The sequence below is a fragment of the Echeneis naucrates genome, chromosome 5, assembly GCF_900963305.1.
Source record: "Echeneis naucrates chromosome 5, fEcheNa1.1, whole genome shotgun sequence".
NCBI classification, from domain to species: Eukaryota; Metazoa; Chordata; class Actinopteri; order Carangiformes; family Echeneidae; genus Echeneis; species Echeneis naucrates.
The window spans coordinates 17,695,420-17,716,306 of NC_042515.1; positions in this window are offsets into that span (position 1 = coordinate 17,695,420).

A 20,887-nucleotide genomic window follows, 5' to 3' on the forward strand; every position below is an offset into this window, starting at 1 on the left:
CACTCCACAACGACGTATCAAAAATGGCTTGTCAAATTACTTGGTCATACGACTGGCTTTTTCCCCCCTCAATTTTGCACTAAGACAGAGAGCAGCAATCTTGTTTACTGAGGCCGTGCTGCTCGATGTTGGATTACAACACACTTTTTATTCCACCTGTACACAGATGATTGCAGACCGTTTTCTCCTGCAATGTTTGAATAGTGTCTTAATTTACAATAAAATGTGATAATCCCTCAAAATGGATGTCATCTTCAACTTTAAAATTAAAGGAGTCATGCCTCGTTTTAGTTGGAAAACTATATAACAAAAGTGATGACACCTCTGTGCAATATAGCACTAAAATCCTCAATGATTCACTCATTCTTAAGAATAGTATAATAATAGTTAGATTATTTTCACATTGAAGTTGAAAGTTTAATTTAAAACAGTATTAGATCAGCTTCTTTCAAAATAAAGGTATGGAACGACCAGTTTACACATCAAACCTTTCAATTCAAGCTCAATTGCATGAATAATGTTATGATTTGCTATAAAATATAATGTCCTCAATACTGGCTTGGTTTATGGAGAATACAACATGGCACGGAATTGCCTGTGGGATACTGCTACCAATACTACCAATAAGGGGCAGTGCCCATCCAGAAAATCGCACCACACATAATTTGCTATTTTGCTTTGCATTGAAAAACAGATGGGTTGGTGCTCCTGACTTGGCAAAGGGATTATCTGTGGAAAGTGGTTTCACTGACTGGTCAGCCAGAAAGAAGAATATTGCATGAAGTCAACCTCTAAAAATGGCACGAACCCCCCCCACACCCAAAAAACAAAAAAAAACAAAAAACCCAACACTGTCACAAACGGCAAAAAACTTCAATACAAAACTCTGCCAATTAAGAACGTGAAAAGAAGCCTGAGGAATGTTGGCAGAACATTCTTTGGTCAGATGAAACCAGAATAAATTTGTTGGACCACATGGGGTCTGGCACGTATGTTGTGTATGTGGCCAGGACTACCACAGTGATTACATTTACAGATGGCACCAAGAAAAGTGCTTATACCCAAATAATAAATGAAACGATGACCCATTCCTAAGAAGCTTGGCAAGAGAGGGATTTTTCAGCAAGAAAATGATCTCAAACAAGTTTTTTTTTAAAGAATAAAAAGTAGAACCTGGCTAAATATTTGTCCCCTGAGTCGTATTCAGCAGAGCAACAAAAGCCCTCCAGCAAAGAGCAGCTGAACATCATCTGTGAGGCACACCTCTCCACGGAGTTACACAAAACTGGAATCAGACAAGTCCACAAGGCTCAAATCTGTCATCACGACCAATAAGGAAATAAGAAACATTTTGACAATAGTGATGAACTGATCAGTTCATCACTGATTTTCTTGTGTTAAATTTAAACCTGACAATGTTTCACATTATGGGCTTCATCCCTTTAGGACAAAATAATTTGTAATGTAAGGAGAGGATTTGACATTATCTACAATTGTAGTAATATTAATCTGAAATGTACTTTTAATTTTGTATACTTTGTATTGTGTAAGTGACAGAAAATAAAAATTGCAGTATTAAATGAATAGTGGATTATCTTCGTCCTTACTGTAACTGACTGTACACCACTTCCTGCTCTAACCTTGGTGCTGATTGCTGCAGGGATATCATTAAAGTCACTATAGAACTGTGTGTTGTTCCACTTTAGGTGTTTGGTATTTACAGCTCCATCTCCCCATAGTTCATTACCGCTCACTGTATCTGTGGTGTGTGTTGAGATGGGGGGCCTGTGGCCTGACAGTCCCCAGGGGTGGAGTGTGTTTGTTTAGGGCCACTGCTCTGCTCGGACACTGAGATGCAGATGGTGCAGGGAGCCGGCCCCGGAGTGCCTTTGGACACGCTCCGGCAGAGTGCAGGGTCATGTTCTTTCGCCAACTACAAGACAGGAAATCCATTTAATTACCTGTGAAGCAGAAGACGGGGTGTGGGGGGCCTGACAGAGGAGGAGTATGTTCTCTGAGCACTCTGCCAGAGAGCAAGGATGGGGGTGGGGGACAGTGGCTGTGGGGATACAAAAAAGAGAGCAATAAGGGAGCAGAGCTACTGTAAAGACAAGGAGGAGAGAAAGTAGGCAAAATGGACGTTCATCTTAAATTCATCCACCATTTTCCTTAGTTCATCTATTTGCTCCCTCATCTTGCTTTCTCACAGACTCACACTTGTCCTGGACATGCTTTGTCCATCTCCTTTTAACTCTCCATGTACATTTTCCTCCTCTCTCCTCATTTTAACCTCATATGTCCTCATATGTTGCTTTTCCTTCCTGTGCTCCCAGGAGAACAGCAACAGACAGACCGACACTGTTGCTGGCTGTTGCTGCTCAGTAGGACAAAGCTGGTTAATAACCAAATGAACTGTGGTAAGAAAAAAATATATACAGTCATTATATATTATGCCATTGTGTAAGAGGAGTTAATCGTATTACCAAATTTTAACTGCTGCAATACACTGTGTTTAGTCACATAAAAATAATGTAAAAGATAAAAACACACACATACACTCCAAAAATCAACATGGAAAGGTTTAGATAAGTTTTCAGTGACAGCTATTGTCTTTTTCCTCCCCTAGCATTTCTTGGAGTGCAGATTCCTTTTCCAAAGTATGGTTTTTATGCCATCCCACCATGGTAGCATCACGACTGTCCAGGTAATACAGCAAGAATGGCAACAGCAGGCTTTTTCCAGACTGAAGCCCAGAACTGTCACATCTGAAGAAGCGCTTGGCCCCAAGCCCAGTCCTGGAAAATTCACCATGACACCCCTCTGGCTGGTCCCTTCCCCAGATCGGTCCCTTCAGGAGACGTTCAAATGTATGTTATCTTCTACGTTTTTCGTTGGGAAAACTTGGAAATGATTGAACGCATCCCCCACACCAAGACTGTTGAAGTCAAAAGCAAAAAAAAAAAAAAGTCCTTTCTGGCACACATTTATGAATTACATGACAAATCCATGAACAGATGTAGAATTTCACACACAAAGCAAATGACTGCAAGTCCCTGAAAGGCTTCGCGCATGAAACTCTTGGCTAATGAGAAGGAGCAGGTTTGGATGAGCATGAGTGCATCCATAAAGAAAAGAACAAAGATGAAAAAAAAATATATATCTATAAACAGATGCTAAATTTTATGTACAAAACTGATGACAAAAAAAACCCTCCTCAGTCAAAACAATTTCTTTGACTGATCAAAGTGAGCATGGCTTGTATGAATAAAGTAACAGGATAACTAGTCTGGGGCCAATTTGTCTTTAAAGTCATTTTGTTTGAATTTTCAGCAGTGCTGGATCATTACATGAACAGTAGCAAGTAAATATGCATTCAAGCGTTAGAGATGCAGGGCAGGTTTAGATTTGAGAGAGTGCACTGAAGGTGAAAATAATGCATTTTAAAGGAATTGAAAAGGTTAATGCTGGTTCTGATAGAAAGGTGACCAATCACACTGTGCGTGGCAGTTTGTTGTGAATGGGACTGTGTAGCTGCAGACCAGTCAGAGTTGCCATCATGACCCATGCCCAACAATGAGCAGGTGACCATCAGACCTGGACCAAATGGAAGAAGGTGGACGGCATGGATGGCTAGGTGGTTGACATGGCACCAAGAAGCCATGTGAAGGTTTGGGCAATGTTCTGCTGGGAAACCTTGCATCATTCTTGTAGATGTTACTTTGACATGTAGCACCTTCCTACCCATTGTTGTGGACCAAGAACACCCCCCAAACAGTATTCCCTGATGACAGTGTCGGAAGAGGTTGAGTCTGATCCATGCAGGCTCCGCCTCACATCGTCAGGATAATCAAGACTTAAAGGATCTACTGCTGACGTCTTTGTGCCAGAAGCTAAAGCTCACCTTCAAACTCGATTCCATGACACCAAAGTCATTCAAATATTATACATAAGGCAGCTCAATTATTAACTTGAAATACTTAGAATGAGTAAGTGGCCACTAACATTTTACCATAAGTTACTGTTGAGCATTACAGACACAAATAAATACAGTATTAAATAGGGGAATCTTTTACTATGTCAGGATTTGATTTGATTCAGATTTTTGGGGCTACGATTCGATTCAAAACGATTTGATTCATAATGATTTCTGCTTCAATCTATAGGTGTGCAAAGGATCCTCATGACCTACTCCAATCTGCAAGATAGAATGACAATGGAGACATTAAAGTGCCTTTTTCACATTCATTTAGTTTAAACATTTATCCATGCTCAGATGGAATTCTTGCAACTGTTGCATAAACACAATATCACATATTGCTTAAGTAACAAAAACAAAAGTGTCTCTTTATAAAAAAAATATTGTGCAGTTAAACTTGGTCTAAGCTTGGTCTTCCCGGGCATTCTGTAAATAGGGCCTAATAAAATCTGCGATCACGGAATCACAGAATTAGACATTAAAAACTGAATTCATTATAAACACGGAATAACAGAACTGGCCGACATTTTACGTAAAATTTTTTGTTTTGTTTTTTTTTTCCCCCCTGGAATAAAAAGGAACGTATCTGTCAGGGGTCACTAATAACGCACGCCTCCCTACCCATGAATGAATGAATGAATGAATGTGGTGACTTGAGCATAGTGGGCGAAGTTCGATTCCTGGTGGGGGCACCTGAAGTTAATTGGTTAATTGGTTGGGCTACAGCAAGGACCAGACTAGACCAGAGACCGGACCCCTGCAGAGAGTAGAGACTAGACATTTACAATAGACAGTATGTATCGTCATTGTTCACTTTAACTTATTCTTTTCAACAACAGTTCTCTTGGCATGTTGTTCATGGCAATACAGAATTTGAAATTCTTTATCTCCTTTACCTTCCATTGGCCATGAATGAGCTATGCTATATGCATTTGTGAAATGTTGTTGGATATTTGAATGTGCCCTGTACATTTGAAGCATATAGGAATTAGGAATTAGAAACTGACTGAATAGTTGATATGTTGCCTTCTGTAGAAGATATATCAATTCGGTATCACTCACTCAGAGCTGGACAGGCTGATGTTTTACTGTAAAGGTGCTGCATGTGTAATCAGAGGAGGATCACACACAGGAGGAGAGAAAACAGCAATATTCATGGAGGCTGTTTCGGTATTGGTGATCCCAGGTATTCAGCTATTTCTTTATGAGTGGGAAGATTTGCAAAGCACTGAGCGAATTGAGAGAATTTTACTACGCCGGAGTCTGCATGCATGAGAGGGTCACATGTTTCCCCGTGTCTGGATAAGTGATTCGGCATGCACTACGATGGGCTGGGTGCACTACTGAGAGCAGAGTGTATCGTGCTCCGAAGTAACCTTGTTGTTCTGAGCTCACACCATGAATGTAATGCACCTCTGTCCCCTTCCGTCATCCTCCCTCCCACCTCACCCATCGCTCCTTTTATTCATCCAGCCCTCTCTCCTCTTACTCTTTGCTTCTTTCCTCTCGTGGTGGGTCAGCCAGCTAATGATCTGGCCGACTGAGGACCCCAAGAGACTCAGTTCAGCTACAGTTCAGGCCATGACTGGGTGAGAGAATAAGAGTGAGGAAGGGGCAGAGAGAAGGTATGTAGGGTATTCATCACTGTGCTTGATCATTTGTCATTCGTGCCTTTTGTTGTGTAATCGTTGTTTTCTTGCTGTTATTGAAAAAAGAGAAAGGAAAGGAGTCCGTCGTTTCAGATGCTGTTGTTCAAAACCTGATGTGAGTCGTTTTTTCAACCAGAACGGTCACATTTTAAAAATCAAAGCAAGCAAGAGCTAAACATTTTGTCAAAATGACCACCTTGTTTACTTTAACAGGGAAACAGGAGGAAGAGCCGGTTGGCCAGCGATCAGAAGGTCCTTGTTTGATCCCAAGCTCATCCAGTCCAGCATTTTGATGTGTCCTTGGGCAAGAAACTGAACCACAAATTGACTCTGATAACGGTTTATTTATGGTATGAGTGTGTGCGAATGGTACAAATGTCCCCTGTGTAGATGTAAGGACAGTGTGAATGGTTGAATGTTGCTTACAATGTAAAACACTTTGAGCGGTCAAGAAAAAAAGCTGTATAAGCTGTCCATTTTTCTTTTTCAGCAATTGCTGAAGAATTCTGAAATTTGGGAGGTACTCTTTTAGGCTGTGATTAAACTGTATCAACAGCCACTCTGCTTTCAGAAACAGCAAAGGTGAAATTAAAATATCGATTTAACATATTGGAAATAATATGACTGCACCTTGCTACATTCACTAAATATTTAATTTCTATAGGCTTTTTATGATCAATAGTGAAATGACGTGTGATATAACTTGTTAAAATATATTGGTGTTGTCTTCTGGAACCTTTAAAAACAATCTTTTTCCAAGCTTGTGAATCAAAACAGCATGCACTTCTTATCCAGCCGTCTAAATAAAAACAAAACATTCCGTTTGGTAAAAAAGCACTGTCGTCTATAAATCACTGGCAGGGAACAGAGATACTAGGCAAGGTGTTTGGAGATGATAGTTGGCCAGAGGGAGCAGCAGAGCGTGAACTTCGGTTTTGCAAGCGATGTGGAGTTGTGACACTCCCTGTCCTCAGCCACCTGTGTGTATGTGGATGGGTTTTTGTGTATGTTTGTGGAGCTGTGGGGCAGTGCGGCAGGTGGCAAGCTGCCTGTGGCAGGTGAGGAAACTGTTACCTCCAGCTTGCACCTTGGGCATTAGAGTGCGCATGCATTTGAATGTGTATAACCAGGGTGTATCTGAGTATATGCAATTTAAACGCTACTGGCTTTGACTGATTATTTGTCACTGGGTTCACACAACCAGATAATCCAAAGCACACTGTATAATGACAGCTCTTTCATACAGGTATGTGGAACTACCACATCGTACCAAATACATTCCCATATTCAAATGCCTGTATTTGAATATGGGACTAATAGAAATCCACAAGTGGTACACATGACCTTGCATATTTCTTGGTAACTTGACAGCAGGTTGGTGATAGTGTGTGTGGAACTGATCTAATGACACAGGGGGTTAGAGGACTCTCTAAGAGTTGATCCAGACGGAAGCCAGCCGAGCTCATCGTGTTGAAAATAATTAATAATGCATTTAATAAATAGCTCCTGAGCCAGCGATGTACTCTCACCATCTGCTCCAGTATAATTCCCTCCCTTTATTATTGCCAGATAGCCATTAGATGACTATGGAGATGACATAATAATGCATGGCATCACTCACATGCTATTTGTCTCTTCAAATTCCAATATGGAGCTTGTTTTTTTTTTTTCCAGCTCTCTTATCAACTGAATAATTTGGCTACAATTAGTTAAGGGCTTTGGTTGCATCTTTGTTGATCAAATCATTTTAATGGAGGTCTTTAGCTGTAAAAATTCTAACAGTGTACCAAGTTAGCACAAATACACAAAGTACATATTGCTGATTTATAGATCTGTTTGGCTAAATAAGATTGTATAGAGTGTAGCACGTTATGTGTTAGTCTGACAGAAGGCTTTCTTGATGAAGCTGTCTGCCAAATAAATGTAATGTTCCTCAGATGTGCATCAGACTAAGGCTCCCTGTTGGCGCAGTAATCCAATATGTTTTTGCTCAGCTAAAAGCATATTTTTGCAGCTCTCCAACAGCGCTACTGGATCTAACATGAATCATTTAATGTATGCACTTTGGTTTGAAGGCTAACATTGATTTTAAGTTCCCAGCAAAAGGCCAAAATGTGATTGAATATGAAACTTGGTGAGCACTTTTGAGCTGCATCAGGTTAGTCAATTCACGTACTTAACGCGCTGCTCTTGTGGTTGTCTTTAATGTTGAATAGTGTCCCTGTGCACCTGCTGTCAGAACATATTCCCCCAGTTTGCCTTGCTGTTCATTCTTTCCTTTAACGCATATGACTTTCTGCTTTTTTAATAAATTCTTTAAAATTGATTAATCAGATGGGGTTTATTAGAATTTTTTTGGTGCGCGTGTCAAATGAAATGCTTTAATATATGAAACCCACGTGCTGTCAATGATTTTGTTTTCCAGGCCACAGGCTCTTTTTCTCAAGCTTCACATCCTACAAGGCCAAGCACTTGAACCTTAGCTACACAACATTTAGTTTCACTAAAACCCTAAAGTTCCTGCTGGATCTAGATTTCCTCTGATTTCCTCTGTGCTGGGTGTAGTCAGTCCATCGACGTGAACTTTTGCTCTTAAAAGCCATGTGCCGACGCAGTTTTCACTTGCATATATCACAGGTGATGTCAATCAGCTCATCAGTGGGTTTTGCTTTCTCCCCTGGAGCCGTTTTTTTTTTTTTTTTTCCTTCCTCTCTCCATGTTCACGGTAAAAGCAAAAAATTTGAAAGGTCTGCCTTGGTGCTCTCTGCATCATGGGGCAGTCAGTCACTTTAGATTAGACTATGCATGGCAGGTCAAGGAGAACAAAAACTGTCTCTATAGGAAAGACACAGATGAATACAGTTCTCTTTCATCGCGCACACACAAAGAAAGGTGAGGTGGGGCAAAGAACTGACTGCATTAGGGCCACAGGCAAATGTCTTTTCAATTAAAGTGGACAGACTCTTGCATACATGCCAAGTAAGGTTGTAACTAAAAATATATACATGTAAGATATAAAGAAAGAAAATATATTAGAAACTATAAAGGTGATAGTCATGATATTTTGAACCCTGAACCCTTTTGATAGCGATTTCTCTCAATACTTCCACAATGTTTTTTTTTTTTTTTTTTTATCTGTAAATAATGGTCATGGTAACATCTGAGGACACATGAAAACATGATTGGCAGTCCCTTGCCACAGAAATAGAAAGTTGTAGAAATGTAATAAGACGACGAGGAGAGAGAGAGAGAGAGAGAAAAAAAAATCACCTCTGACTCCCTACATCTCTTTGAAGTTCTGAAAATCAATGCACTGGTGGAGTTGTGAATGCCATGTTGTGGTGAATGATTTATACCATTTCTCAAACAAAGAAAGTGCTAGAATCCTCTTGCCAGCACTTCCTCTCTGCCTCTTTGAAAGCTTATGCCTTTGTAGCTCGTGCAACAATATGTGCGTCCAGAATATGTGTGCCATAAATTAAGGTTGACTGGACAAAGCTGGGATACTGCCCTTGCGCTACAAAAGGGTATTATTGTGCGGCAGAGAGGCGGAGGAAAAGCGAAGTCATCTGCATCTGGATGGACGAAGAGAGGGCTCTAGCATTCAGTCTGAGCCCCTCTGTGGCTGCTGAGGCCAGGCCTGCTGCTGCAGATAGACTTGTTCCAGCTCGAAGCCCTCCCTGGCTCCTTACCCTGCCTCAGCCCAGGAACAGATGGAGAGAGGAGAGCAAAGGAGGAGAGGGAGGGAAATAGCTCCCTGTTCAGAGCTTGGCACAAGCGTTCGGTGTGGGTGTATACAGTTAGTTTACTGTACACCCCGCACAGCCATGTTGTTTAGTACTGCTTTAAAAGTTAAGTGTGGTGGCCTTCATGTGTTGAGGTGGACGGAGGAAGAGAAAGTAGTGAATGTCATTCTGTGCATTTGAACTGATCTGCACTTCAAGGAATAGTTCAGCATTTGGGAGAAACTCTTTCCTTATCTACCTCGGTGCATTTGTTCCTTAAGAATCAATACAGCCAGGAGCCAGTTAGCTTAGCTTTGCATTAAGATGGAAAATAGAGAGAAACAGCTTGCCTGACTGAGTTAAAAGTCCTAAAATCCACCTACTAGTGGCTTTCAGGTTATTTTGTAAATGTAGTGCAGTGCAGATTGATGTTTAGTGTCTAAGTAAGCCAGGGTTAGGGTTTGGGTAGTCTGCCTCTTCAAAGAAAGTCACTGAGTGCATTTCCTATAATTTCATACTGCTCCCTTTAACCTTCCCCTAATTAGCACCCTGCCTGAATCTAAATATTTGCCACTTTTCGTTACCCTCCTCATACCTTTCCCTTCTGTCTTGTTGAGACCACAAGTAATAGGCCAAATGACCTTAGTCTCTTAACTCGCCTTCATTACACTCAAGCTGCTGATCATTGGACTGGGGAAAGGCTGAGATGGCAACGTGCCATGGTACAAGGGGCACAACTGATGACATTAAACACTCAGATCAAACCCTTGTGAGCCTCTAGCAGCCAGAAATCATAAACAGAAAACCATTTGCATATTTGAAAGCCATTTACATATTTAAAACTGAAAAGCAATCACCAACACACACCATTTTTCAGTCACCAATAAAACCTTCAGTAAATGAACTGTTTAACATTGCAGCTTTCCACCATAATGGATGAAGTTCTGTGTTTGTACCACACTTCAAGGCATGAAACTGTGGATATAATGAAGCCATAATGCAAAATTGAGGAGTCCAGGCGTTCAGTCTGTCTGAGTTGATACGCTATGGTGTGCTCAGGAATAGTAATGGCGTAAAGGGATAATCATTCATAATGTAGTTCACACACTACAAAGACATGGTCCCTTTGGAAGAGTCATGAGCAGGGGAAGCTGGAAGAAAAAAGGAAGAGGAACACCACCTCCTGTAGTTATGCACGCTATCGAACGTGATGCAAACAGCTGCTCTGTGCCAGACGAGAAAGCAAAAGAGTGATGCATGTCGAAGCAAATTGATCCTATCTGAAAGGACTGAGAAAACTTTAGCCCAGATCAAAGCTCATGCTAAGACGCTCAGATCATGCAGTGAAAAGGCAGATCAGTGGGGGAAGAGAGAAAAGAGGGGGAGTGTCTTGTCCTGTCTAATTATACATTTCAGACAGCTCGCCACCAATTATCTCCCCTTCAGTAGCATCTGCCCTTCGTACGACCGCAAAGCTAATGTGTGCCAAGCCCACTGTTGGGCTGGGTTGGGTTAATATATGGTAAGCTGGTGGAATTTCCCCAATATCTGAGCTGATGAAGAATCCAAGGTGAGACAAATGTTTAAGTTTTGTCTGTACAGTTAATTGCTGCAGTTTCATCATACGTGCAAATACAAACATCTGTGGCCTTTGTGATTCTGACAACCTACAGCATGGCGGGACTGTTAGAGGTATTCTTCTCCGTAGGTCAATTTGAGCTGATTCTCTACAGGCAGCAACAGCCCAATCACGGGCTTTTGTTTGCCTTCTGGGGCTTGCCAGAGCAGAGGTGGTGTTTCTGTTGTTACAGTGACCACTGCTCCTGCTCAGGACTCAGGGCAGGATTCTGTGTAAGAAGCAGTGAAGCAGCCCGCTACCTTTAAGCAGATCTACCCCAGAAACTGCCTTCAGCCATTTCAGGAAGTACAAGAAGAAAAAAAAAAAAAAATCAACACATAAGGAAAACATGGCAAAAGAAAAATTCTGCAGATGGAGGTGTACAGATGTTAAATGTTGTTGCAAAGGTGAAATATTGTCCCCAACATATTTCAGAGAATTAAGGTGAGTGATTTAAACCGATAACATTGCAGCGCACAATTCTAAACTAAAAACACTTCATTGTTATTTTTTTACCGTTGAATTAAATGGAGGACAGGAAATGTGTATTGGCAAAGAAAATCCCTGTAAACGGAGGTCAATGTCTATTTATTACAGGAATGAAAAAACATTTCACTAATTCAATCCCAAACTCATTCTGAAGCTCATTTCCTGTTTATATTGGTTAAAACCAGAAAAGATGCCTCAGGCTGCTTTTAACAACTTATCGTTTCTTCCTTGTGGCATAATTAGAAAATGGCCAGTCAGCTGTCATGTTATGTGTCAGATTTTTGTTAATCATACTGAAAGCCGGACGAAGTGACTCACATTTCACTACCTACCATCTGAGTCGTGCATTTGCACCGGCTGCTATGGGACTAGATCTGTACGTTATCAGCTTCCACCAGGTTTGTGAGTTGACTCAACAACAAGAGTAGAAAAACTGAGAAGACTGCTTCCTGGCTACACCTCAAACATAAACCCTCTTCCAGCATTTCTTTCATTTCAACTCATTATCTTAGGGCTTTGACAGTTGAGCCTGTTTTACATCCTGTCACGTGGCGATAAACAATTACTTATTTACCCTTCACCAAAGTCATTCATGGTAGAAAAGACACTTAAAAATGCTGGACATTTAAACGATTGTAAAGCCCTCCCCCAAAAAAAACAACAACAACAACAAAAAAAAATTCCCAAATGAAAAGTTATACTGCTTATGTCAGCGCTGAGAAACGATTATGGACTGAAGTGTTGCAGGAGCTAAAGTGAGTTTGCAACACCCTGAATGGCACGAGTCGCTGGCTTAGATAAATCATGCAGTCGGGGGTCTGTGGGCTTCAGCAAAGTGAATCAGCCAGATGCAAAAGTAGTGTGTGTGTGTGTGTGTGTGTGTGTGTAGGTGTGTGTGTGTGTGTGTGTGTGTGTGTGTGTGTGTGTGTGTCCATGAAAGAACAGACCTCTCCCACACGGCAACAGGCTTCACTGGAGCAGACAATTGCAATGTAGCCATGTGAGAACAGGGCAAGATGGAGTCACTTTAGCTGACGGCTCATAGAAAACTCAACAATTTAGATATGGGAAGACAGTATGCCAAAGGCTGGACAAACATTAACAAAGTCTCCACAAAGGTCCCTGAATACCCGCTGCACAGATGTTATGAACTGCTAAATGTTGATTAAGCCCCAGAATATAATGTGCGTGCCCGTAAGTACGTGTATGTAAACTCTAATGAGCGTGGATGATAGATGAGCTCAGAGCTATATGACCATCGCACCAGCACCATGTTGGCTTCACAAAGCAGCCGCATTTCTTACAAACACACTTAATGGCTCTCGACAGCACATGGAATTATGAAAACACTCATTATTAAGTAGCTCTCTCAAAGACTTGATGTGAGAATGCCAAGTTTGATTCAGTTTTTTTCTCTGTTCACAATAAAATGCTTTTATTATATTATCTGTTGTTTCTGGTTGAGAGAAATCCTACCACATAAAGGCACTGAAAGACTTTCCTATATGTTGGATCGGAGATGTGAAACAAACAAAAGATTTTTTTTTTCCAACTAAAATAAACTGTCTTTTATTTTAGAGCGAAAAATAGCATTCACTTCAGTCACACTTCGCAGCGATCCAATGTCTTATGGAGTTTTTTATGTTGTGAAGCTCTACTGTAAAACAGATTGGCGATATTATTTCATCCCAGAGGGTTTCTGCCATTTTCAGACATATAGATCCAATGCGGAGGCACTGAGCCATGCTGTCAGTGCTGAAGGGCTCCTTCCTCTCGCATGGCAGAGCTTATTGGTGGCATTAGGTCTCACAGCCATCAGTGCAACCTTTGTGCCGTCACTTACAGCAATTGCAGTGTGGCCTAATGATAACATAAAAAGTCAATGTACAGAGAGAGCATGGGTAGGTACGCTGAAGAAGACCGAATGCTGAGATTGTTATGTTCACAGACCAAACCCAGGATTAATGTGGGAAAAAGAACTTTTGCACATCCTGCCTATCTATAGCAACTCCTAAATCATCAACAACGTATAAAAAAAATCCATCCTCTTGCCCCCCCACAAAATGCTTTTTGTGTCTTTAAACATGCCAGCAGGATAGTTTTCATGTATGCACTTGCTCATATGAATCAGCGCACATCCATGTTCTTTTCATATAGTCTGCAATCTACTCAACCATGTAATACCAACTGTCATGCAAGTGATGTATGTATTTTGTAATCTTGACTGAGTTCAAGTTGATATCTCAAGTGTGCTGTAATGGTTTCAAAGGTCTAATAATGCTACTCACCCTGCCATTTCAGGCACTAATGTGACACAAACTATCCGGTGATTCATACTTACGGCAGCATGAAGGAGAAACTGTTGTGGTGTATGTGTTGTCACAGGACTGTGCCACTTTTCAAAGATTTCATTATATTAAGAAACAGATGACAAAGAGTAAATCTGTGCGTGTGTCTTTGATTAGCAAGAATTCTCAATTTCATGATTCCTGTGGAGCTTGAACAGACAAATGAATACAGGGCTATAATTCAGCTTTCTTATCCTCTGATAAACCTGGCATCCAACAACACACATTGGGTATCAATTTAAATAAATAAACACATGCATTAATGCGTAGGGAAATACATTTTACCCCGCTGCCCTGCTCTGTCATTTTCCCTGTTTTTTTCTTCTTCCCTTCCAGCAGATAAAGCCAATCTTGGGGCTGCCTCCTGCCACAAAACATTCTGTAATAGTCTAATTGTGGCTAATGGTTTGTGCAGCTAATTAAAGTGTATGAATTACAATAATCAGTCAGGCGCATGGAGGCCATGCTGCCTCACACTGCTCCTCCAAGCGTGGAAGGCCAAGACCAAACAGGGAGTGATGGAGGTGGGGGGTTGCATACCATGGAAAAAGGTGAGATGAAAGTGATTAAGCGGCGGAGAGAGAAATGCTTGACACTGTATCCCAAGGCCATGTGACTGCAACAACAGGAGTGCTTGTAAGAGAGAAAGAGCGAAGATGGAAGATGGAGGAGAAGTGTCAGAGGAAACTGGGTTTTAAAATGAAAGATGTAAGGAAATTGTGAGGAAACCAACTAGAGTGAAGGTTTCCAAATGGTGAATGAACGACAAATGACAAAGGAATGACGACATTGTCCTGTAAGAGCTGTGTCAATAAGATCATTCAACAATTACTGGTTGCAAGTACGTTCACCATATAAGCTTAAAACAGGATAATATGTCAGTGTTGTGTTCACAAAAAATAAGTGCAATCAATGTTAATTATTGCTCCCAAAGAGCTCTGTTTCTGAAGGACATTTTCTTAAACTGTAAAGCTACAAATGGCACTTCCTTCCTTGTTTTAAGTGCACATAATGACTGCAGTAAAGTTTTACAGGGTGACTTAAAGACCATTACACCATGCGTAAGTCCTCTTCTTGTAGGTTACATGTTAAACAAATGAGTACAGCAGTAGTAAAAAAATGCCATTGTAAAATATCCAAATTTGCACAATTGCATTGTGCCCAAGACAATCAACTCTGTGATATAGACTCAACAAATACAGTATTGTTGCAGGAAAGTCTGAGAATATGTTTATCCCATTTTCCATTGAAAAATGAACTGTTGACTGAACTGCTAAACAGAGAAAATTGCCATGATGTTTGTCCATGAACACAGAAGTGAGATGGTCCAACACTTTTGGCTCTTTACCTGAGGAACCAACATCTGTAAAGGAATATGGGAATGCAAACAGTGTGGGCAGCACATAAATAAACTCCCACATTAGGACCTTGACAGTTGTTGCATCCTATAGATGCAGAACAAAGATACACAAATAGGTGAAATAAATGAATACGAATGACGGCCAGAGCACAAAAATTGTGAAACAGGAAGGCATAAAATGAGAGGTGGTGGCTGGGCAGCGTATGGAGGAAAATTGTAAGTCCTCATGGATAGAGCATAAAGAAGTGGGAAGCCAATGAAATGGTGATAACTGATTTTATACAAAGAATTTTACAGAATGAGTTGTAGAGGCTCACACCCTGTTGTTTTGTCTTGTCAAATCAAATAGGCATTTTAGCAAGTTGTCCAAACAATGACTGCTGAAGAAGGAAAGGAATTAATTATTCATGATAGAGAAAGCCACTTATAGTCACTCACACACAATCTCACACACGCACACACACACACACACACACCATTTCCTGGATGGTGAAATGACTTAGTAACCAGGCGATTTATTCCCTTTTAATAGGGTCTCAATTGCAGCAGCCACACTCAGACAAATGAGCAAACAAGTCAGAGAGTGACAGTGATATCCATTATGTGTTTAATTATCTTCAAAGTTCCAGTGAAGGGCATTTCTTTGGCTAATGGGGAGACAGTGCTAAGTGTCACAGCAAAGTGCTCCTCAAATGCTGCAACAAAACCGACTTCCCAGGCTCTCATCTGAGCTTTGACAGGTGTTGTTAGATTTGCTAAATTGGCACAATCACTGCCCTCATCAAAAATAACCAACATTTGTTGTTATTTGTGTCTTTCTTTCCCCTTTCCATTTCCAAGTCAAATTCCCTTGGCGAAAATTTGACTGCGTCCCATTAGCTGGCTCTGAAACAAGACATGCTGATTGGTACATTCAGGGTGAGATGATTGAGGCAAAGACTGGGGCCTGGACCGAAATGTCATTTCTGAGTGGGTCTGATTGCATTGTGGCAAAGCAGGAATCTGTGATTTTTCCTAATGCAATAATCACACTTAGATTTGCTGGAAACCTCTGACAAAGAATCTCTGAATGCCAATATGTTTGTGTGTGTGTGTGTGTGTGTGTGTAGGAAAGTAACAGTTTTGCCAAAGTGAATTTTCAGCACTGAATATTTTTCCTGTTTTACAGAAACTATCCGGAGACCCATTTTTTTACTGAAAGCTTATGAAACTAACAAACTCTAACATTTTCAACTCACTCTCTTCGAATCTTCAGTTTGATGAGATGGAAAAATGGAATCAGTAGTAACAAGAATGTGGCACAGACATCCTAAACACTTAAATGGAGACTTTGAAATTAGGGACAGCACGTCAGCTGACATGATGTTATCTTTCATTAACTGAACAGAGTGATAAATTACAGCCCGCCCCTCCCCCATGCTCATTTTTCAATGCTACAGCTCCATAGCCCATCTGGGGGTTGGCATTACGTTACGGTGAAGGCCCAGAGTGACTGAGACATGGCTAAATGCTCTTATTTATTTGCAGTCAGACATTAAGCCAGGAGTGAAAGGAATGAATAGGAGCATCTGTCGATGCGTGGTGCCATGGTGATGACTGGCCCGCAGCCTCTCAACACTTTTTGCTATGCTTCCATTTTTGCTGCATCTGTGTATCTATATACTGTATCACTATATGTCTTCATCATCATGACAGCTTTTTTTTTTTTTCTAATTCATGTGTTGTGATCAGCTTTTTTCCAACATTAAATGAAAAAGTGCATGCTAATGATGTTAATATAGGCGTAAAGTGCTTTGGGCAGCCAGGTACCACAGTCACGATGCTTGGATGGAGAAGTGACACATTTTCGGTATTTTTAAGGTGGTGTGCATCATAACGAGTCCACAGAAGAAGAGTGTAGGATGAGGGAGATTATGTAACCATGCTGTCTATACATTAAAGATGGGTATGCAGTTAGTGACGATAACAGCCAATCAGATAATCTCTCATCTCTTTTGAGAGCTCTTTCCTTGCTGCCATGATTCACTGCTGTCTTTAGCAATGGTAAACAGTCCAGAGGAGGATGGAGGAGGATCTCTCACAGGGGAGCTTGTATGTGCACGGTCACAAATGCCAATATGTAAAGCAGCTCAAATCGGCCATTTTAAAACTGACTGTGGTAAAATTCATTCATTCATTCATTCATCTTCTACTGGTGATTCATTTCTGGGTTGTGTGGGGTTTTGGAGCCAATCCCAGCTCGCACACGCCATAACCAGATATTAACCGGAAACAAAAAGAAAGGAAAAACAAAGAAGAATACTCTATAATAGATACCAGTAATAGGTTTAAATAATGTAAAGAGGCTACCACATATAAGTTTAAGTTGTCTTAATATCACTGTCTGAGTGTTCTTTGTGGATTATCTGTGTGTAACTGCAAAAAGGAAGAGCCATGTATAAACGCTGCTGTGAAGAATCAGTCATTCAGCCTCACAACCATAAAAGAAATAAAACTATGCAATAAAATGTGTCTACTGGCAGAAGACAGTTTGTCAGTTGAAAAAAATAAGCAAAACAGGTATTTTGCCGACGTGGCTGCACCAATTTAAGGAAAGTGGAACATATGCAGGGCTCACTGGATCTACTCTGGGGCACAAACGTGGGACAGTCGCAGCATGTCTCTGCATCAACAGTGACATTTCCTCTAATGCAACTCCTCTCATTCTACTATGACATCTGAAGAGTCACTGGTAACATCAAAATGAAACAAGCAGTGAAAGGACCCACTCTGCAACTCAGGCAAATACCCTGTTGTACATGTACCGGCAAAAAAACTGAGCTCAGTCACAACATAGCTCAAGTGTATCATGAGTGTCAACACTCAAAACACAGATGTTGCCCTTGCTGTCACTTCCAGATTCTGTAAAATAACAACTGAATCATGCATGTGGCATTTTCTGATGCATACTACAACCTAGTACGTAGTACAACCTTGCAGTACTAACAAAACTCACATTTCAAGTGAAAGGTAATAATTGATCTGCTTTTCATTGTGTCTCCTTCTTTTTACTGTTGATATAAATTCCTTTCAGTCTTGTGATTCATTGGTTAAAATCAAGAGGTCTGGAGCAGAGCAGGGACAAGAGAGACATTTGAGAGGCGGGATGGGACTATTCAAGTAGCTGCAGTTGATGCGAAGCATCAATCTTTCATATGCTTTGAGGCCACTTCAAATCAATTTCACCCCAGCCGCTTCCAGGCTAATCATGTGACAGAGGGCAGGCAATGTGCCAAGTCTCTCTGGATAGAGGAACCCAGACAGACCAGCAGACAGACAGACGTAGGGGCAAAGAGACACCCAGTCACACAGACAGATAAGCAGATAGACAGACAAACATCCCAAACCTGCACAGTGCCAGATATGGAAGAGGTTGATCTGAAATGACAGGCAGTCAACCATTCCTGCCTCAACAATATTTGCACTCTGTTTTGGTTTACAAATTTATTCCTCAGTGTATGCTGGTGTTTTCTGAATATTGAAAAACTTCTGCTCCAAGGCCAAAGAAGTTCTCATAAACATATCAGTGGAATTGTTTCAAATTTACATAGATCGAAGTCTCGCCGTTAAAAGAAAACGAAAATAAAATCTTTACCATAAGCGACCTCCCTGAATACGTAAAACAGCACTAATGCTTGTTATAAATGCAAAGCATTTACACACACACAGGTGGAATGGTTCATTATGACTAATCCCAATAGCTCTTAGCTCATAAGTAGTGCATGCATATGCAGGGGTGACTCACAAGGCTGTGGAGCCCACCGTGGTTTGACACTACACATGCTGTGCTGTTGAGTTAGTGGTGCATATGTACACTGAGCACGCTGGCTTTGTTTATTCTATTGACTTATTTGTTCTGTCCATCGACTGTGTTGCCTGTAGCCAAGGCTTGCTTTTCTCCCTTTAAATCACAACCTCCTAATTATCTGTCACATTTTCTGCTATCCCATGCCAAAGACACACAATGGCCAATAATGACCCCGTAGACAGCATCTATCAGGCGCTCTGCCATTGATTCCTCTCTCTCTCATTTTCTAGCCGTTTCCTCTGCTGATCACTTGGTCTCAATCCTCCTATCTTGTTCAGCCATTTCCCTCTCCTCCTCTCACTTTGTTTCTCTGTCACTGCTTCGGCCTCGACCACACCGCAGACCTATTGCTGGGTGCCTGAAGCAGAAATGCATCATCCTAACATATTGCTTTATGGAAACGTTGCTCATCTTTCTCTCCTCCGTTCTCAATCAATAAAAACATGTCAACACCATTTTTTAAAAGTGGTCAAGAATTGTGTAAATGCACACATACAAGTGCACATTTGTTCTGAGCATTGCCGTATAAGTTCGATTCAGAAGTTGCCACATTAAATTCTGGAAAAGTGCCTCAAGTAGAAGCTGTTTAACTGCTGTCACTGGCTGACTGAACCGACAGCAGGGAGTCAAAGTGGGTGATGGGCCAATGTTTGGCCAGAATGGACTCCTATATGACAGTAATGTAGTTGGAGTGTTAGCTGCCTGAGGGCTGGAGACAAACTCGTTCCCCTCCCACAGCTTCAGCTGGCATCTGTCCCCTTTGTACGCCTCACCCACAGCCGTCACCCTTCACCCCACCGCTCGCTCCCTCCCACCCCCAAAAGCTTCAACTTGCCGAGAGCACAGGAGCTCAGGTCATTACGGCGAACTGTCACGGCTAACTGTCACACACAGCCCAGGATGCTAGCGTCACTGTCCTCGTGTCCTGATGAGCTGGGCTTGTTCCAAACATAGCATCCATCTTCTCAAGCGCTCCTCTGACACAGCAAGCGGCAGTTTGGGACAAGTCAACTTATTTACCTAGTGATTGGGAACCGTGAATGAGCAGGAGGAGCAAAGACCTGTGGACAGGTTTCCTTTTGCTGCTTGCAAATGTATTTGCAAGCAGCAAAAGGGAAAAATGGATAGAGAAGAAAAAAAAGAAAAACTAAACATTTTCACAGTTACCTCCTCTGTTTCCCGTGTCAGTAGTGAATTACTAATTCCAGGTTAATATAATTTGTGTTTTTTGAGTTGTGTTTGTTTCCAATACATGGGAAGGGAACTCTCCTTAGAGTTTCTCTGAATAACCCATTGTCCTACACTCCATCCGTAGTTTTCATACAGACTAAGTCTTTGCTAGGAAGTACTTCCAAGTAGTTTTGTGCCAGGGCGGATATCTCAGACAGGGATATCTCAAAGCCCAGGCACATAAATCCAGTGGTATCTTCATGTTGAAATAGCACAGAAGGTATGTGAGAGAGGCAGTTTTTTTTCTAGTTTGGGTGCACCAGCTCTTCAACTATTTACTGCCGATATGACAATGTTACACCTTTATCTGTTGCTCTGCTGTATTGTGTTTTAGCCATAATGTTCTGTTTGGTGTCCTGGAGAACCTGGACAGCTTGATAAACACATTTACCAGTTTTTTTATCACCTTGATAATTCGTGGCTCCTCTAAACTTTTTTGTAAATACCATTGATTTTCATTTTCTCTATGTGATTGCAGTTCTATTTTACAGTACACTCACTACCTGCACCGCTTAAAGGCGCACTAAATCCTGTCACAGATTACTCTGGGGGATTTGTAACACCATTTAAGTTTCTAACGCTTTCAGGAATATGACTGGTAACATAGTTTGAAGTCAAATAGGTGAGACAAGGTGAAAGCTTTTG